This window comes from Aythya ferina (genome assembly GCF_964211825.1).
Source record: "Aythya ferina genome assembly, chromosome: 12".
Lineage (NCBI taxonomy): Eukaryota > Metazoa > Chordata > Aves > Anseriformes > Anatidae > Aythya > Aythya ferina.
In genome coordinates, this window is record NC_140308.1 from 6,158,133 (window position 1) to 6,177,468 (window position 19,336).

The 19,336-nt window shown below is 37.9% G+C and overlaps 1 protein-coding gene and 1 long non-coding RNA gene across 6 annotated transcripts in view; both read right to left on the minus strand.

Annotated features, from left to right (window-relative positions):
* Positions 1-19,336, minus strand: part of WWOX (WW domain containing oxidoreductase) — a 563,654-nt gene that overhangs the window by 138,042 nt on the left and 406,276 nt on the right. The window lies entirely within an intron of this gene.
* On the minus strand, positions 4,443-7,298 carry LOC311443243. Its single transcript, XR_014697145.1, has 2 exons — positions 7,245-7,298; positions 4,443-6,424 (listed from the first exon to the last, which is right to left on the minus strand). It is a non-coding gene; the product is annotated as an uncharacterized lncRNA (long non-coding RNA).

Consider the following 19,336-nt stretch of genomic DNA (forward strand, 5'->3'; position numbering starts at 1 on the left):
ATTGTCTTCTAAATGCACATAAGTGTGATCCCCCTTTAAGTGCAATATCTTTAGGGCTAGTTGTAATTGTATTTTCCTTATCAGTTGCTTGTGCTTGCATTTCAAATATCCATTGCTTACTTCAGGCACTTCACTCAGACAAGAAAGAGTGCAGTGAAAAACTATTTAATCTGGACACTGTTTGAATATGAAACTTTTCAGTCCCCAGTACAACACTTTTCATCCCTTTTAAGCAACTAAAACTACCACTGACAAAATTCCTATGGTGCATATTAATCTTGCTATGACTTCTAGCTGTTAAAACAAAGCTATGAATTAGAAAATTGAAAAGCTAGCCTGACATGTGAACTGAAATCCTCATCCCCAGTCAAGTCTACAGCAAATTAAATTACACATAAAAGCCACAGATTGTCTCACGCAACTTTGAGAACCTATTTTCAAGTCCTACATACCATGGAGCCCCTTGGTAGCAGGTGGAAAAAGGAAATCAGGCACCTCTGGAGGGCAGTTCTGGTTTTAGTGGGTGCCTGGAGGCACGTACTGCTTTCCTTTGGATAGACAGTGCCTATCTACCAAAGGCTTCTTGGTACCTAAAATTAAGTGGAGGTATCCTTGCTGGACTGCATCAGTTCAAGGAGGGCACCCCAATTCTTTTAGTTAACATGCTTTAAAGGAGTAAAGGATGCACTTCATTGAAGAAGAAAGAAACTACCAAAATGTAGCTGTCATTATACAGTAATTTTACCCTGCAACTCAGTATTCCCAAGATGCTTTACCCTCTGCACTCCTCTCTTTTATGCTGTTACTGAGACAACAGGTAGAAGAGAGGAATTTTCTGTCTACCCCATTACACGTGCTTTTCTGTATCTTCATATTGCTTCAGAAATGCAAAATGGGGGCCAAGAACACTTGAACAAAGAGTTGGGTGAATGATTCTTGAATTGCACTTTCTATTTTGTAACATTTTGGCTTTTGGATGCGAATAGTGACAGGTACTGATCGATTATTGCTGACTAGGGTTTTCCCTTTCTTGAGAGAATCCCGAAATCAAATTTACTAAAACAAGATTGGAAAAGTGCAGATCAGCACACAGATGATCCGCTTTGGTTATTTATATCTGTGCCCAGACTCCTGCCAGCAGCCTGGGGTCCAATGTCCCAGCATTACACCCATCACCCACCCAGACTCCCTGGAGCCCTCCAAGTAAATCTATCTACCATGGCCAGCTGGGCTATGCTTTTCTTACAGGGCTTATGATTTAATACACACCAAGCACAACAAAACCCAGTCGAAGAGGGCAAAAGGACAGTTACGTCACCTGCCTGAGAAGGACTTCCATCATTTTGCTTCAGAGTTCCTGTGTCTGCATCAGACAGAAGACATGAAAGACTGATGTTTACAAAATTTGGGATAAATGTGTTTTGTTTTGTTTTGTTTTTTTTTTCTCCTATTTTTCCCCTCTTCCCAGTAAAATAGTTTTTAAAATAACAATATGAAAGAGAGAATAGAATTTCACTAGCACAAGATTACTTTCCTTGTATGTATGCACTAACTAGCTGAAGATGGTAACCCACATACAGGCCAAAAATCTACTTATTTTTCCAATTTTCTTTGTGTTAATACAGACACACAGACATCTTTTAATTGATTTTTCCAAGAGTTAAGTCTTTTTGGTAGTATTTTTCTATGCTACCAACAGTGGGTCTGTTCATATTGTCATAATGAAGTTGCATAATGACTATTAAATGGGTAATCTTTGTATACTTACACTTATCAATAAACTGAGATAAATAAACCATCAATGCATACTTCAGGTGTATGTAATAGCAGAATAGTAAAAGCATACATGAAATGTGTTTATGGCAAATCATTTTTTTTTTTTTTAATTTATTTTTTAATTTAAGCAGTCCTGTCTGTCAGTGAAATGAAACTGTTTTGAACGTGTTCCCAATCACTTGGCTCTCTTACCAAAGCTGGTGTTTGTTGGTCATGATACAGCTTGGTAATGATTAATGTGAAGTTTACAGTGTCTACACAGAGTGCGTAAAAGAACTGGCAACTCAAAATGATATTCATCATACTTGCTCTCATGCCAGTGCTGCATGCTGCTTTTCTACACTCAAATACACTCTGTCTCAAGTAAAAATATACTAAATCAGAAAATATCTCTTTCTTTACCATAAGTAATTCTCCATTATGGAACATTATGGACATCACAGGAAACAAAATTAATTTTCAGATCATTTGTAAGGCTCTGTGATCTCCTGATAAATTGTCATTACATTCACCGAGAGCTTTAAACTGAAGTAGACACAGCATGTAAAACATACAGACAGTAATTCAATTTATATTTAATTATAATATTAAACTATGTGCGTACAAGAGGATCATATTTGAGAAAGTCTTATCACAAGAAAATAGGTTAATGCAAATATAGGCAACCTTTTCTCTGTTAAAATAATTGGATATTAAAATTAACTGATCCAAATATGCTCATCCAACAGCCCAAGAGGTATATTGGATACAAAATACACTAAGCTGACTGAAATACAAGGGCTAGCATGTGGCAAGAAGCCTCCATCCTACATGGTGGATGGAGACACCTTGTCTTGTCCTTAAGGAAAGACTAAAGGCACATAAAACGTCATTACTCTGCATATAAAAGGTTTGCACTTGAGTCTTTCAAGTGGGACCTGGGCCTTCTAGGATCAAAGGTACTGGATAATCCCCAAAAGTCAATAGAAAATAACTTTTACCATTGACTCTGCTGAGATGGCTGGAGTTACAGTCCAGATCATTACATGCTCAGAAAAGGAATTTCACGTAGCGTAACCGTGACTCAGTAACCAGCTAAGCATATGTTTGTAAGTGCTTTGCTCAGCTGGCCCAAAAATGGTTTTCAGGGCTTAGAACAGTAGGGAATGCATAGGGATGAAGGCATGACTGCAATGCAAGTGATAAGTATGAAAATAACATACTTCCTATGAAGAGTGCAGAAGCATTCTGTAACAGAAATAATTTTGGTACTTGCTTTCACAGATTAAATTGATTATAGGGGACAGCATGGATGCTCAACATCTCTGAAAATCAGGCTCTAATTGTAGAAGTCTTGAACCAGGGTACACAGAAATCTTCTAGAAAACAAAAAAACTAAGAGCACAGCTAATCAGCTGCAGCTCACTTATTTTACAGGAGCAATCTGCACCAACCACACTACTAAGATGGATGAGGTTGTTCTTCCATAGGGCTCTATTTGCCAAAAAGGACTATTACAGCCTCCCCCACCCATGCTTGGCTGTTTAATGTCAGTTGTAACACACAGCACTGTAAGAGGATCATAAGAATGGGAGGGAGGAATTTTCACAGCACCTCCCACCTATGCAGAAACTGTTGATATCCCACCAAATATATGCCATGGTCAGCACTCTGCAACCTGAGGGACTTCCGAGCTTGCTAGTTAGCAAGCATCCAGCCTCAGACATTCTTTTAATCCTTCTTTTGAAATGACATACATTATTGACATTTTTTTTTCCTAATACTTTGCAACGTTTTCTAACAACTTTACAAACGTCAATCACACTTCATTCCAGAAGCCTTATTGATTTGTTCACTTGCACTGCATCTAGTCTACTTTACAGATATTCCACATCACATCTAGTGTACGATAAACAGCAAAGTGGCTGCATGACCTGCATTCTGTGGATTTACTTATTCCTGAAGAACAACATTGGCTCTTTCCATCACGTGAGAGTGCTAAGTCTTTATGCTGATCTCAAGCGTACTTACAGTAACTACAGAGAACTCAGATCACACATCATTTAGTACATGTGGTGACATACACAAAATATTTTATTCTATGTGAAAGTTTTACCAAACAGGCATGGTTGTGGGATGAATAAATACTATGGCAAAAACCCTCAGCAAATACAGCTCTTGACAAGTTAGTGTGCAAAATCAGGGCTTCCCCTGTATTTGTTTTGACTTTTTAAGAAATACACATGCTCCTTAATAAAAACAGGCACTTGACTTGTTATTAATTTTTCACATCTTTGGACAAAAGCCAAAAATATTTCAGTAGGAGTCTATATGGTAACAGTCATACCTAGAGCTATTATCTATTTGTTAAATAGCTGAGGAAGTTTCAGAGCATTGGAAGCTCTTTAACCTATCTTCAAACTTTTATTACTAACTTACACATCAACTGTAAAAGTAGTTGTCTCTAATTTTTATTTATTATTTTTAATCTAATTACTGTTTTGCATAATTCTTAGTGGAAAACTTTTCATCTAGACTGGTAAGCAGAAAACCAAAAATCCCCTTGATGCAATTTTGCAAAGACCCACAAAACTAAGTTTAAAACTGTAATGAACAGATTATGCTACACCGAGAAACACCACAATACTAGAGTTGAAATACACAGAAATTTCTCAAATAGAAAGAACTTAATTGCTTCAGAAAGCTGTTTATTCTTCCAAACCACCCAAAAGTTCAGTGTATATATAATGGCTATTTGCCAAATACAGCTGTGTACAGGTGAATTGACAAATTATTTACCTAGGGAATGAGTAGAAGTATTACATTAAGTTCTACTATTTGTCTCTCTATCTCTTTTTTTTTTTTTTTTGGTAAATTTGTTACTTGTTGTTTGAACTGAAAAGGAGATCTCAAATTGCATGTTAGCCTCTTGACTGAACATTGCCGAAGACATACTATGTTCTATACAAACCAACAAAGCTCTTTGAGAAGTTTGTTGTATTATGACAATGAAATTCCCAACCTATTTTTTCCCTGGTATCAGAGTGATTTTAAAATAGGTGAGCTACCAACCAGCAATTGGCATTTATAATTGGATTGCTAGCAACTCTAACTACAATGACAGCAAAATGCTGATCCTCCAACCCACCATACTGAAGGAGTTAAATTTACAATGTCTTCCCCATTGCCAGCACTTTAAAGTAGATTTTTTTATTTTTTTTTTTTTGTCTGGAGAGGAAACTGTCACTTTGTGTTTTCAGGTTTGCAGAAAAGCCTTTTTTAATGTAAACATTCATTAAACTAATTTGAAGTTGTCATTACTCTCCTCCCCTGCTGCTTTATATCAGATTATTCCTAAGTGCTTGGTGAAGAGCCCCATAAACACACAGTCTATTTCCCTGCAGGGTATAATCGCACAGTTTGCACTGTGATTTATGCTGTATGGCACTGGTGAGTGTCCTAAACTTTGAAAGGGCTCAGTTCTTCAGCAGATGCACTACTCCCTTTATATTTAAACAAAGTTCAGCTAACCCTCCCAGTCTATTACAGACATTGTTTAGCTCTTTCGCTTCACAATAAGGCTTGTTAAGTACTGATTAAATACAAATCAGTGACACTTTTAATTAAGGAAATGAGAATTCAGAAATAATTGCCTTTAAGTTTCAGGAAAAAAACATTTTCACAACTGTTGTGTTCCCTTCCCCCACCACCAAAAAGCGTCCTTTATTTTGAAAGGAGAAGATTGGAAATCCAGTTCAGAAGTTCTGACTCTAGACAAGCTTTCCTGATGTCTTTTACAAGATTCAGATTTCAGAGGAAGGTCTATTATTTCTTGAACAGATAAAACAAGACCATTTTGCTTTGCAATCTGAACACCTGAGGACAGCTGGCATTGTCATCCTCTGCTGTGTTCATGCATACTGGAGGACTCAGAAAGATAAAATTTCTCTTGTAGTTAAGATAACTGGTGAGAATTTCAATCCATCCCACTAATAAAAGTTAATCTAGAAAACGCAGCAATTATATCAGTAATAAAACACTCTTCAGGCATTCCATTTACACATGTTGCGCACGTCCTGTGCCAATAACGAGCTGGCGGTGTAACACTTCCCTGTGCAGAGTCCCCCTAGAGCGCACCCCTGCAGGACAGGAGCATCAAACACTCAACACATGAAGAAAGATAACAGATGCAGGACTCCTGGAGTTGCTACTCACACGACAACTATTTGCTTCCATTTTGCCCCTGATGAGATTGAGGTGAACGGCTACTTATCCTCAGCTGAGACCAGTCTCTGCACATAACAATCACTTTACTGTGAGCATAAAGTTCACCTTCCAGCAAGCCTCTTCCATCAGCAAGTAAAGGTTTCCCTGGCCTGATAAATCCCTGTATTTTTTCGGGACTGGGAGATCCACAGCCAAGAAGCCAAAAGCAGACACACAGGAGAAGGCACAGTGAAACCAGAGCCAACCTCCCATAGCTGCACTGCTGGCAGAACCAGCATTGCAGTGTGCTGTGCTCTCCAGAACTATTTTTGGCCATTGCTGCAGATGTAATCCTGGGGAGCTCAGGAAGATGAGCAGGAGCACCATTTTGAAGGCCAGTTTAAAATAAAATGAAGAGCCCCCTTCTTCACCTTTTAGATCTCTTCTCTTACCTCTCTCTTTTCTGTTATATTAGAAGCAAAAATCAGATCTCTGTTAAAGGGAAAATACTCAACAGATCCACACACTTTATTAATTATGATTAATAATAATAAGAAGAATAATAACAATAAATAAATCTTAATGATATTCAGTTAAAGTTTCTCTATTTTTCATTGCAAATTGTGAATTTTGTTAAATAACTGACAGTACATAGAACATGCAGAAGTCCTAACAGTGCACTTAAAAAGAACAAAAAAGAGACCAGACACTCATTATGAAACATAGTCTTTGCAATTAAAATCAGAATATGTTTTTTTATTTACCTGCTTATGACTAATGGATACAGCTAATATCACATTGCACTAATATCACATTGTATTTTCTAAATATACTACAGTTGTTAATATATTTATAGGTTAGCAGTACTAAAAGTCTGTACTTAGTATAACATTTAAAAGAAATATTTGTCAGGATAACAAGAACAGCTATTCAGACAAATTAATCCTAAACGCTAAAAAGAACCAGTGACAGATTCAGCAGTTCACGAGTGGCACTTTAAGTTCCACAATATCAGTGTAAATTGATGTAAACCTACCTACCCACCCAGGGAAAGTAAAGGTGAGAAAATAGCAGGAAAGGCAACTAACAGAAAGGTGTAAAATAGATTACATGTGGTGGGAAAGTTTTATCTGACACCTCTCAGATGCTTTTCCTCTTACTGTACTTTTTCTCCCTATGAATTACACCCACCCACACTATGAGAAATAATGAGCAATATGCTTTTTAATTTGATACACTCAATTCTAGGAATCTTAAAAAATAACAATAATCCTAAATTTTACCTGTTAAAAAGCCAGCTCCTCCAGTCACACTCTGCTATAAACATTTATCAATCTGACATGGCAAGGCTGGGCCCCCATTATTATCCTTTTGTGACCTGCACAGCTGGTCCAAAAAACAGTTGTCTCCAATTATGCCCATAGATAATGGTGGGTAAATTCAGCTGTGCAGTATTAGCTCAACCTAAATATGATCCCATTTGACTAATTTCCTAATTCTTAGCAGGGTGCTTAAAGAACCTATTATCATGCAGACTCGAGGAACATAGAAGTCTGGTTATTTGCATCTGTTCTGTGAAAAGCATTTATCAACTGTGCCACAAATTAGAAGTTTGCAGCTAACGGACTAATTTGTTACCTACATATACCAATCACAGACACTTGGTGCCTAAAATAATTGCAGCTGGAATTTGTTTAAACTTTTAATGTCACATAAATAGGTGTTTGTTTCCAACAAATAAATCTTATAATTAAACAGCTTGAAATGGGAAAGGTTGAAATTGGGTCAAAAAAGATATATTCCTTCATGAAATCATGTGTGCATTCGTTAACCCAGCTGGAATGCTGTTACTGGCATGACTGCTGCTACTTGACTGAATTGTGATCATAAAGGTTATTAAATGGGTTAAAAATAAGGCAGCATAAAAATGGAAATTACTTGCACATAAAGCCATTTTTATTTTTAATTTTTTGCAAAAAGCAAGTTCTGTAGTAAACTTTTTATGCTGTAGAGTACAGTCTACAATGCATTATACTGGCTGCGTTTTTTGAAATCTGATTAATCTTTGCAGTAACCTAACACAAACTCCTAGAGCTACTGGCATATTGATACTTGGATTTTCTTCCTACATTCACTTCTCTCTAATCTCCATCGTCAACACATCTGTTACTAAATCAATCTTCACTGTTATTTCTTTGCAAACTTTGCACGTCCTTTTGGACTTTTCTTGACTTTCTCCCTTCTCAAATGAGTCTACTCTGTTCTGAGGTGTCAAGAATAAAAGAGCCCTCTCCTGCAGAGTCCAAACCAAATAAACACCCCCTGCTTCAGTTTTCCAGATGCTTCACAGATACCGTTGTTTTCAGAAAGAAACGTATATGAAGATGTATATGAACTTCCTTGTATCTTGCCATACTTGTCATCTTTCAGCACATTTCCTAAATTTCTCAACAAATCAGACTTCTGTTTCCTTTCCTCATCTCTGTCATGATTTCAGGTATCTATCTATGTTCAAGCACCTAATTATACTCTTATTTCATGAACTGCTTGAATCTTCATGTCTTCTGACTGACTTTGCTGTGTTCTGCATCACGCTATTCGTGCTAAGGTGACAAGAAAGTGATACCAGCATATCTATCCATGAATAGATTCATGTTAAAGGCTTACTGTACTTGACTACCTGAAGGGTAATTAATTCCTAGATAAATCTTATTTCTCTAAAGTGGATCAGGCTTTAAGGAATAAATTTTTCTGCAGTTACAATAAAGAAACTAGATATTAAAAAAAAATAATAAAAAATTGTAGAGACATTGGAAGTTTCTCCAGGTAATAGAAAGGCAAACATATGTTTATATTGAAGTGTATATAAAGGAAGACCACAAGAAACCCAGCTGAAAATGATGAGAATTGGTAGGATTCAGAAAGGAAGCTACACACTTAAAGAGGGAACCTAAATCAAATGGTTGGTGATCAGATCAATAATAATCATAAATGATTATAATCAATAGTGGTGTGAAACGCAGTGCAGAGATGCTGCACGTGCATTTTGTAATGCACAGACATGCACTATTTAAAATGAAGGTGATTCATTTTGGCAAGGTTCTTCATGTATCACCAGTCTTAAGGGACAAAAGTTGTAGGCAGAGGACCTTCAAAGCTGGGCCTCTGGGAAAGTAGGCACTGGAACTTATTTTTAAGAGGAGAGAGAAAAAGGAGAAGTTCTAAAGACTGACAAAGAAGTAAGCTGAAAATCTTTGTCCAGATAGGATGGTAGAGATATCAAAGACCTATCCATACGTATTCACACCAAGGGAAACGGATGATAAGTTTGACCAGACATAAATGCAGCAGCCTAGAAAAGGAGCTGGGATGAGATGATACTCTCACATAAGCTCCTTTATCACACCAAAGTAGTTATCAATCTGAATAGCTCCTTGGTATCTTTAGTCCTACCTATCTCCCTAATTCTTCAAATCCCCAATCCCTTTTCTTTCCTGGCCAGTGATCCTTATCTTCTTCTACACTGTAAGCAACCAAAACATTACTGCTTGACCCACAGCTTTACAGTCTTCATTCTCTGTAATATGACTGCTGAACCAGACTTCACCCCTGCCTTCCTGATATGGTAGGCTTCATCTTGTTCCCATGCAGGGAGACTTCATAATCAGATATAAAACAGTCCGTTTATTACTTACAGAAGTCTTTTTTCAAAAGTGTATTCACTCTTAGTGCAGCTTGGCAGACCTATTGACTCGAGTGGCCTGTTCAGAGTAGAGCTGTATCAAAAGCAAGTTCAAAGAAAACTTTAATCTTTATTTACACATTCCCATGCACATGGGCACATTCCTCGTGGGTTTCCATCCTGACCTGGCATAGAGATTAATTTTGATTTGGTGATCATTTAGCCTTTGATCCCCTACTGAGCCCTAGGACAAAGTGATAGTTGTGAGGTGGTTACTGGGATATGAACGATTTGCTATTAGGCAATTGACTGACATCCCATCCTTGTTTCACATAAATCCTGTTCTCAGTATTGATAAGAGCTTTCAATTCCTGCTGGCATGAGCAGGAGCTGAACGGATAACCAGGAAATGAAAGACATAACCAGTCCCTTGAGTGATCCTACCCCTTGAAAAAAAAATCTGAATGAATGACAACGCAAATACTACATTGCATCATAAAGACCATTATCACAGTAACCTATGTTTATGTAGATACACATACAGTATTTGTGGGGAAAATGCTTTTTTTTTTTTTTTTTTTTTTTTTTAGCTAGATAAGATTTAACTGGTTTTAGCATTTTGTGTTCTACCAGCAATTTACATTTTCTAGGGAAGAGAACAAAGAAAAGGTAAAATCTTAGATGCAGGGAATGAAAAGGACTGCTGGATGGCGAATGGTACTGTGACCACTTAGTTACGGTTTTCACAGGGATGCAACAAAACGCTGGGTGCGATGACTGTGAATGAAACAGAAGAGAATTGCCCCCTCAGAAATTCTGCAGTGACCTTGTCCTGCCAGACACTGTGAACAAAATAGGACACACAGAAACACTGACTGTCTAAACCCAGGGTGTTCATATAGCAGCTCATAGCAGTTTTCTTTGGCAATGATGAAGTATTCACAAGATGAAGCATAATTCTCAGAGAACAAGTACCACTGAAGTTGGGGGTAAATAGGATGGAATGGATCAGAACTAAGTGCAAGCTTTGAGGAATTTGTTTAGGTTAAATTCCACAGATTTTAGGATGGTGATAATAATGGTCATTACGGACCAAGTATTTTCCAGAGAAAGTGCCTTGAAATTGAAAACACACTAAACTAATGCTTAGGGAGAGCAGTTGGTAAAGTGTTACTTCTAGTGAATTACAGTTGTCTTCTTTCTTCTGTGATAATTTGTTACAATTGCATCCTAATGCTATTTCATTGATTTCTACTCCACTTCAGCTCTCATGCTGTGTTCAGTCAGGGTGACAATACACAAACATTAACCTGCTATGGGAAGACCTACTACACACACACTTCACAGAAAATAAATCCTATAGAATATAAAAGGAGTGGACTTTCATGTAGCTCTACAGGTATTGCTCTAGAAATCCACCAAATTAAATTAGAGTCATATCAGTCATATATATATCATCGTTTCCTTAAGCGTTCTTGGGAATTATATTATATTCATATGAAAAGATAATATAAAGAATTTGTTTATGCACAACAGCGGTTGATACATTGAAGTTGTTTACTTTACAAAATACTTTATTGTATGCATATGTTTTATATATCTGCTTTTGCTGACAATGCCTTTAGCATGGACTTACCAGACTACAAACAACAGATAGCGTTAACACGAACTAATGCGCTTTGACCAAATGATTACTATAATAAAGCTAACAGCTATTTTTCTCTGCAGGGAACTTCATTTAGAGAGTTGGAAGTTCCCAGGCACAACACAATGATGCCAGGTGTTGGAAGAAGGAAACATACCTCCAGGAAGACTCACAAAGGGATGTGAAATTATAGAAGATATGAGGAAGCCACTCAACTGATAGAAAAGACAGATAGATGTTGATAAGAGGGCTTATTGAACAATTTCAGCTGTGGCATCAGCTGATTTGTTAAAGGCCAGTTAAACAGGAAGGAATCCCTGGTTCATATGGCAAGCACTGTTACAGAAGCAAGTTACAGAAGGATCTTGGCCCAGCAGACCTTAGCTATAACATTTTAGAGTCATGAGAAAGTAAAGCCAAGTAAATAAACATTCTATTCATTTTTGTCTAGATCTGTGTGTCTCATGGTTCAAAACAGGCAGCAGTAATGTCTTAGAGTCCTTTGAAAAGCCCATGTTACATGCTATACTAATAGAGATAACCTACAAAAGCAAAACTTTCAAACTCTAGAAAAAATAAAGACCTATGGGAGAAAGGAAGTGCTGGAAGTACCAACAGTGCCTCTAGCCCTTTGGGTAAATATTTATTCAGTCCCCTCATGGACCAAACCATAGAAATATAGTTTTTATAAGAAGTTTTCAGAATCAGCATTGGTGCAGAAAACCATGTTGTTGTGGGCATGTGCTCTGGCACATCCTCAGAGACCTGCTTCCCTTTGTCTCTGCAGCTTTGGCGTTGACAATTCTCACCAGGCTGTGCGGAGCAGAGACGAAGCCACCAGGAGGAGTTTGGATATCCCCCTTGACAAGGTGTCCTATGCAAATCCACACCCATGGGTTGCAGCCTGCCCTTGGTAGAACTGCAGAGAGGCTACGCAGTATGATTTGGGAAAAGTTAAAATGATGCATTCCCCTTTCATCTCTGTTTTCTTTGTTCTGCATGCATCCCATTTCTGCAGTGACCTTTCAGAAAATATCTCTTAGAATCAGGTCTTATTTCTACCCTGAGGGTCTATGCTAGAAGGAGATGCCTGAACCATCAAAAGATGTGAGAGAAGAACCAAAATATTTGTATCACTTAAAGATCTGCATTTCCAGGCCTCTAAACTTAGACTAGTGCCTACCTCTTCACTTTATGCCTGATGTCACAGCCATTACCAGAGAAGTGGGGTGAGAAAAAGGTATTCCTGTTTGAGCAGTGAGTATTTATTTTCTTTCACAGTCTGTTCAGCTGGATTGGCTACCACAATACATTTTGCACTTCTCTGCTAGTCAAGCATGATGCCTTAACTTAAATAGCACAGGACAGAAAGTCTAAGCTTGTCCTTGTGAATGACAAATTCCTAGTCACTAGGACACCAAAGTAGGTAAGACATATGGAAATCTCATGCACAGGAGGATCAACATTTATATTAGTATGTATTTGTTTAAAAAATTTCCATAGTTAGTGTGTCTTCTTTTCTAAGCAACGACATATAAATACATCATAAAATACTGAAGCATCATATGGGAAAATAAGTCTCTAAAGACAATGACCTTTCCTGAAAGCTCAATGGCAAACTATCTGAAAGGAAAAAAAAAAAAGCAACAACTTGATTTCAATTATTACATTATGCAGACACAAGGGAAAGATTCTGAAAAAAAAAAAAAAAATAGAAAAAAAAGATACAAACCCAGAATGAGGTTTTCACAGATGTTACCTTACTAGGGTTCCCACTATATTTGACAGGATGAGCCGGAAAACAGCCTATTTTTGTACCTCAGGCTAAGCTGTTAGAAGCTATTTTTAATTCTACTGTAATGATCAGTACTTTCATTTCCCTCAGCAAACCAACAACAATAACAAAAAAAAAAAAAAAAGAGAGAGAAAGAAGACAAAGTCATATAACAAGGAATAGCAGACTGTAGGGAAAGAGCCAAGGAGTTAGCTCAAAGCTGCTAATTCCACAAAGAGTGGATGATGCATGTTAAGGGGACATAAAATGGAAATTTTTCAAAACGCCAAGGAATTTGAAGCATTTGTGGATGCGACCAAAAATAGCCGACGTAATAGGACGGATACAAACTCCTACACTTGTACCGATCTCTTCAGAGTTTACATTTTCCACAAGCTAAGAAGTCAGCACTCCATATGCATGACATGCTCAGATGCACGCAAACATGATAGCTCACAATTTATCTATAACTTCACGTTCGTACTGCGTATAACTAGAGTTACACATGACCATCGGTGTAGTTATACTGGTTTTCTGTCCTCCACTCTGCAAGATACAGCCCTTGTGAGACACAGACAGTGCAAGATGCATTTTTTTTTTTTTTTAATGTCCTTCAGTCTACATAACAGATGAGGAGATTACTGCTTCTTTACAACATTTCCCTTTGTTAGGCTTCAGTATTTTAAAGCCCTTCAGTTGCTCATTTTCCTTATCTGGCAAATCTCACTTCTTAAATTCAGGCTACAATTTCACAAAGCACACCTTGAGAATCTGGTCACCAGAGCTGCCGGATTAACTGTGCCATTTGCATAACAGTAAACTTAATGTTGCACCTCCAGAGCTTGTATCCTCTAAATTGCACTTACTGATGAAATACAAAATCCTCTAAAAGGGTTTTCCAACCTAAACCAATTTGTAATGTGTTGGTTTTTTTTTTTTTAAATCTAAAACATTAAAGAAATTAAAGTGATCGGCATATAATTAGATTAATTATTCATATCTTCCAAGTTGCTTTAATTCTAATATATAAAAAAAGATTAAATATCCACTCAAAGGATTAGACAAAAAGTCAAGCAGCAGCAACACATTTACATTACCTTACTGTGTAAATTATAAAAACTAATTAATCTAAACTTTCATAAAAATGAATTGGATCTTCATTCACACGCTGACACAACTTTACATATTCAAAACTGACACCCGTATTACTTTCTTGTGTTTGTAGTACGAGTCAGCCCCCTGCCTCTGCAACTGCCATTGTGCTAGAACAGCTCTGCTTTTGTTCTAACTAGTGAAAATTAAATCTTGACCTAAATTTACAGAAGCTAAAACTGTTTCAGTCGTCTGCATGAAAACGAAAAGTCCAAGAGAGCCTCATTATAAATCTTACAGTGATACTGTTGAAACAGTCTGAAATAATTCTTTATAGAAATCAAAAGATTGGTTTGGTTGCCTTTTTGATGCTTCTTTCTGATCTAGATGCCTTTCTTCTGAAAGTGCATGTAATTTCCAGTGTGCTGCACGCTGTTTTTTCCTCTTGTCTCAAATCATGTGAACATTCATTAAAAGTCTAAGGCTGTGTACTATAAACAAGTATACCCTCCTTCTTTGAAAATTGCACTTCTCTGAATAAAGAGAGATTTCAGAGGAGTACAATGAGGACTGAAAAAAGACTTTCCTACCCTGAGTTTTTGCTGAGGTGGTGCTTTAGGGCTGATTTCTAGGAGGTAATAAGTACCTTAAATATCACTAACACTCTCTATGGTCAGATAGTTTCTACCCCAGGTATTCTGGGGTAGAAAACACTATTAAAGAATAATAATATTTCCATTAGCTCATTCACAACTGAAAAAAATATATATACATATCTTGAAGATAATGTCTGTTTTGATCCTGTGGGCAAAGAAAGAAACAGATTGTTCTAGTTTCTTACGGTTGTTATTCACCCTTATCTAAGGTAAAATGAAACCATTGCTTTTAACAGTTTTCCAAAGAATTGCTTTGCCTATTTTTAGCTATGCAAGCTATGTAACACTTCATAATCAGACTGCATGGTATCAAAGTGTACTTTTTCCTTCCACAATGCCTGTAGGAAGTTAAATGAATTACCTTTAGAAAATCCTAAATAGGATATTGACGTGAGATGACCAGTGAAACCTGAAGACATAAGTAAATATTTTCAAAATTAAACTTTATAAAGTGACTACTAGAAATGTTCCTTGGACTTTGACCTTGTTATTTCATGTGTTCAAGCAGCTGGACCCTTAGCCAGCTCTTTAGGTCTTCTGGTTGCCTGGAGCAGGGAGCCTAAGGAGAAGGTCGTTGTGTGAACCTTGATTTTGGGAAGCATTCACTGACTGTTGGCCATGACTGTGGACCCATCTGGTGACGCCTGACAAAGCAGAAGTTCAGAGTTGCAGTCAAGCTAGCACAGACAGCAATGGCATGCCAGCAAAATGGGAAGGCAGGCTTCTTCTAAACACTTCTCTCTGCAGCTCTGCTATATGTATCATGCAATTAACTCCTTGATGGGGTTAGGAAGCAATATTTTGTTCCAACTGATGGAAGGACATGATCAGAAAACAATCATCTTGGATGGACTATTATAGTTCATTTCAACACCAAGTGGCCAGCTATTAGGCAGCTGGAAGTTCTGATGATAATAGAGAAGATAATTAGGCTGGTTCACTGACAGCAGAAGGAGCACTTGCCCTGCCATGAAGACGGCTAAAAGTTTGAAGAAACAAGGAAAACTAGAAGGAAGGTAAATTCACTAGAATAAGCAGTTGGTGCTTTAGAGTATAATTATCAGAAAGAAAACACGTTATTTAGCATACTTTATGTTAATGGAGGGCTAGCATTGCCCACTGTGCATAATTTAGCTGAACAATTGATAAGAAATTTTAATACATATATATATATATGATTACGGCTACAGAAAAAAAAAAGACAAAACACAAGAGAGATCATAATAGGCACATGTGAACTCTGAAGGCCTAATTACATCACGGGGGAGGGTAAGCTGTTACTGCTGAATCAAGCAGAAAATTGGGGTAATTTGTAAACAGGTAGAGCTGTTATCCAGGTGTGCCAGCATGTGTACAGGGGCTGGCAGAGGGGCTTCGAACGGAGGACTTCCATCTGTATTTCAGAACAAGCACTGCAGCTGAATGCTTCCCTCAGCTTAACCAAAGGAATTTAAATACAGCAGAAGAGCCAAATAGCCACCCCCGCATGCCCAGCACAGCCCCTGCCCAGCTCCCAAAAAGCCAGCTATTGCAGTGGGACATTTGCAGGAAAAGAAATAGACTGCGGGTGAAATGCGAAATCAGTGCTTGTGTCTGTGAAGCTCAGAGATAAAGCTAACTGACTTGGTGTTCTGCCATCAGTTCACTCCCTACTCTACTAAGCGAAATATTTCGTACACAGCTCCCTGACAAAAGAAGGAACCAAACAGCAGGGAAGCTGCTGCCATTGATACCTGGCTAGGGCATGCACCCTCCCCTGCAGAAGACAGGACTTAGTTTAGGTGGCTGGTTACGGGAAGGAGATAGAGAAATGAAGCTGGTGGGACTTCCAGCAAGAACTATGCTAATGGTATTCATTTCTAGGATGGATGGGTGGGAGAAGACTTGAGATCTAGGGACTGCCCAACTACACACTGAGAGTAGGTAGAAGGCCACCATCCGCAGCTGAGGACATCAGAGGAAGCTACCTCTGGGAACAAATGTGATGACAACAACCCTTGCTCAGGCTAAACTTGAGCCTCTCTATGGTGGTCTCATTTAAACATTAATGCATTGTATTTTCTCTATGCGAAGAGCCAGCTGAGCTGTTGTGGAGAGATCTGGAAGATGCATTGGCCAAGTGTCATAGATAAGGGACTGAAGCTTTATTCTAAACAAAAGTAATAAGACGTGGTATTTTAACAGGTTACAACAATGTGCCTATTACTATCTCTTGGGGTGGACAAAACAGTTAAAATGTCTCTCAGAGGCTTCAAAAGTCAGGTTTTGACTCTGGCCTCTGCCAACAAGAGAAACCATAATGTTCTTGTAGGTGCGTGACCAGTTGCCATTCAGTGAAGCACTGCAGCTGCAAACTAACCTGTTTCAGGATAGCTTCTCCCTATAGCTGAGTGCCTAGCCTTAATGCAGTAAAAAATAGGGGAACTAAAAAATACTTTGGAAATCCTTGCATCTCAGATTGAGTGCTCACACACGTACAGATTTGCTACTCTTTGCACTCTGGAGATTTAAAGCAGAAGAAGGTCATAAAATAGCTCCTGACAGCACTTCACGTGAAATATTCTTAATGTTTTTGGATACATTGGTGTTTACCCAACAGGCCATCTACAGCTGAATTGCTATGGCAGGTATCTAACAGATTTTACAAAACAAAACAAAACACAAAAAACCAAGCACACTCACTCCTCCCATGCAGATCTGCTGTGCACACACAGCAATTCCTCCAGGCCTAGGATGTGTTTTTTTGTTTTTTTTTTTTTTTGTTTGTTTGTTTGTTTTTTTTTTTTTGTTTTGTTTTTTGTTTTTTGTTTTTGTTTTTGTTTTTTTTTGTTTGTTTGTTTGTTTTTGTTTTTTTTTTTTCCCCCCATGAGATTCATTCATCTCACCAGCAGCACAAAAAGCAACAATAAAATGGGCCGCTTTTCTTAGAAACTGGCCTGGAGGCAAGCACTGGCTTCAGAGATGTGTTGTGCAAGGACAGAGCTGCCAGCACCATGGTCCTACAGAAACCCCAGCCTTGGCTACCAGCCATGGAGACCATGCTCATAGAGCTACACCCTGAAAGGATCACTCTCAGGTGCACAGACTGTTCTGGTTCATTCATATTTATGTTGCATCTTCGCAGTATATTTTTTAATGGTCTCCAGGATGACCAGCTAGCCCTAGCCACCAAATTCCAGCTGGAGCTCACAATAGTATTTAAAGATGAGGAATGGCTACTGCAAAGTGCAGAAAGCTAGGACTGTTTTCTAACGATTTTGTATAGTAAACCTCCCTCCATCTGTGTCTTCCTGTGCCAGACAAACCAGTAATTATCAGGAAATCCCTTCACTTTTAATCTACATCAGTACAAGTGCAATCTCAGAGCAACCCACGGTGACTGGAAGCTATTATTTTCATAGGAAATAATAGTGACTGGAAGTGATAACTCACGGCACTCGGTGTGTGTGTCATCATCTGATAACATGCAAGGCTGTACATCCCACCACATCATTCTGTTGAAGGGCTATGATAGCCTTTATTAAAGGGCAACAATTGAACCAGGAGCCTTGTCAAATCTGCAGGGGAGGCAGTGGGGGTTGTACCAACACGGAACTTCCATTCATTATTTATGGTCATAAAAATTTGGTGCCTTGGAATTGGCAGAATGAAAAGCTGTTTTAATTTGAGCTATAATTCTCTTTTGTACTTTCAGTCATTGACTGTGTCTCAGATAAACATTCATTTGGGAGACCAAGATTATGGCAAGGAAAAAAAAAATATATAACAACCCAAGGATATTTAGCTCTCCTCCCACAAATTCTTCCTGGAAATATTCTTGCAAAATCCTCTGCCCACTTGAACAGTATCCTTATGATTAACTGCAGATGAGCCCAGCAGCTTGCATATGTAGTTAATTTGCTCTAAATTTCCATGCTGTATTATAACGTTAATGATCACTAATAATAGACAAACCCACAGTTTATTGAGTAAGTAATTTGAGACATTATGATTTTTATCATGTGAATAGGATCAGGCTGACCAATTTAAACTGGGCAGAAAAAGATAAATAACGTGCAAATCAATCTCAACAACAGCACACTCTGTTTCTTTGCAAAATTGCATGGATTGATTGGTGAAAAGAAGGCCCTGCTTGTAACTACTGCTAGGAAATAGAGTCAATAAACTCCCATGTTCAAGAGTAAGGGGTTGGACATGGAAGAAAGTTTACCTAAATTGTAAAAGTGATTTGGTCATCTGACTGCATGGGCTCAGATGAGTTTGCATTTTGTCCCGATGGGCCAGGCATGAGTTTAAAGAATAATGAAGACAGATAACATATCATGCAGCCAATAAAAAGGAAACCATGTTAAACACAGACAAAGCTATGTGAAAAACAATTGCACACTGGCTTGTGGTCAAAGCTATCTTCTAAAATCATGTAAACAAGATAGACATCACATGCTGCCTGATAGACAGCTATTTCAGGACTAAAACAGATATTTATACTTGTTTTTCTTTCATAGAAATTTTAGTTTTGATTGAAA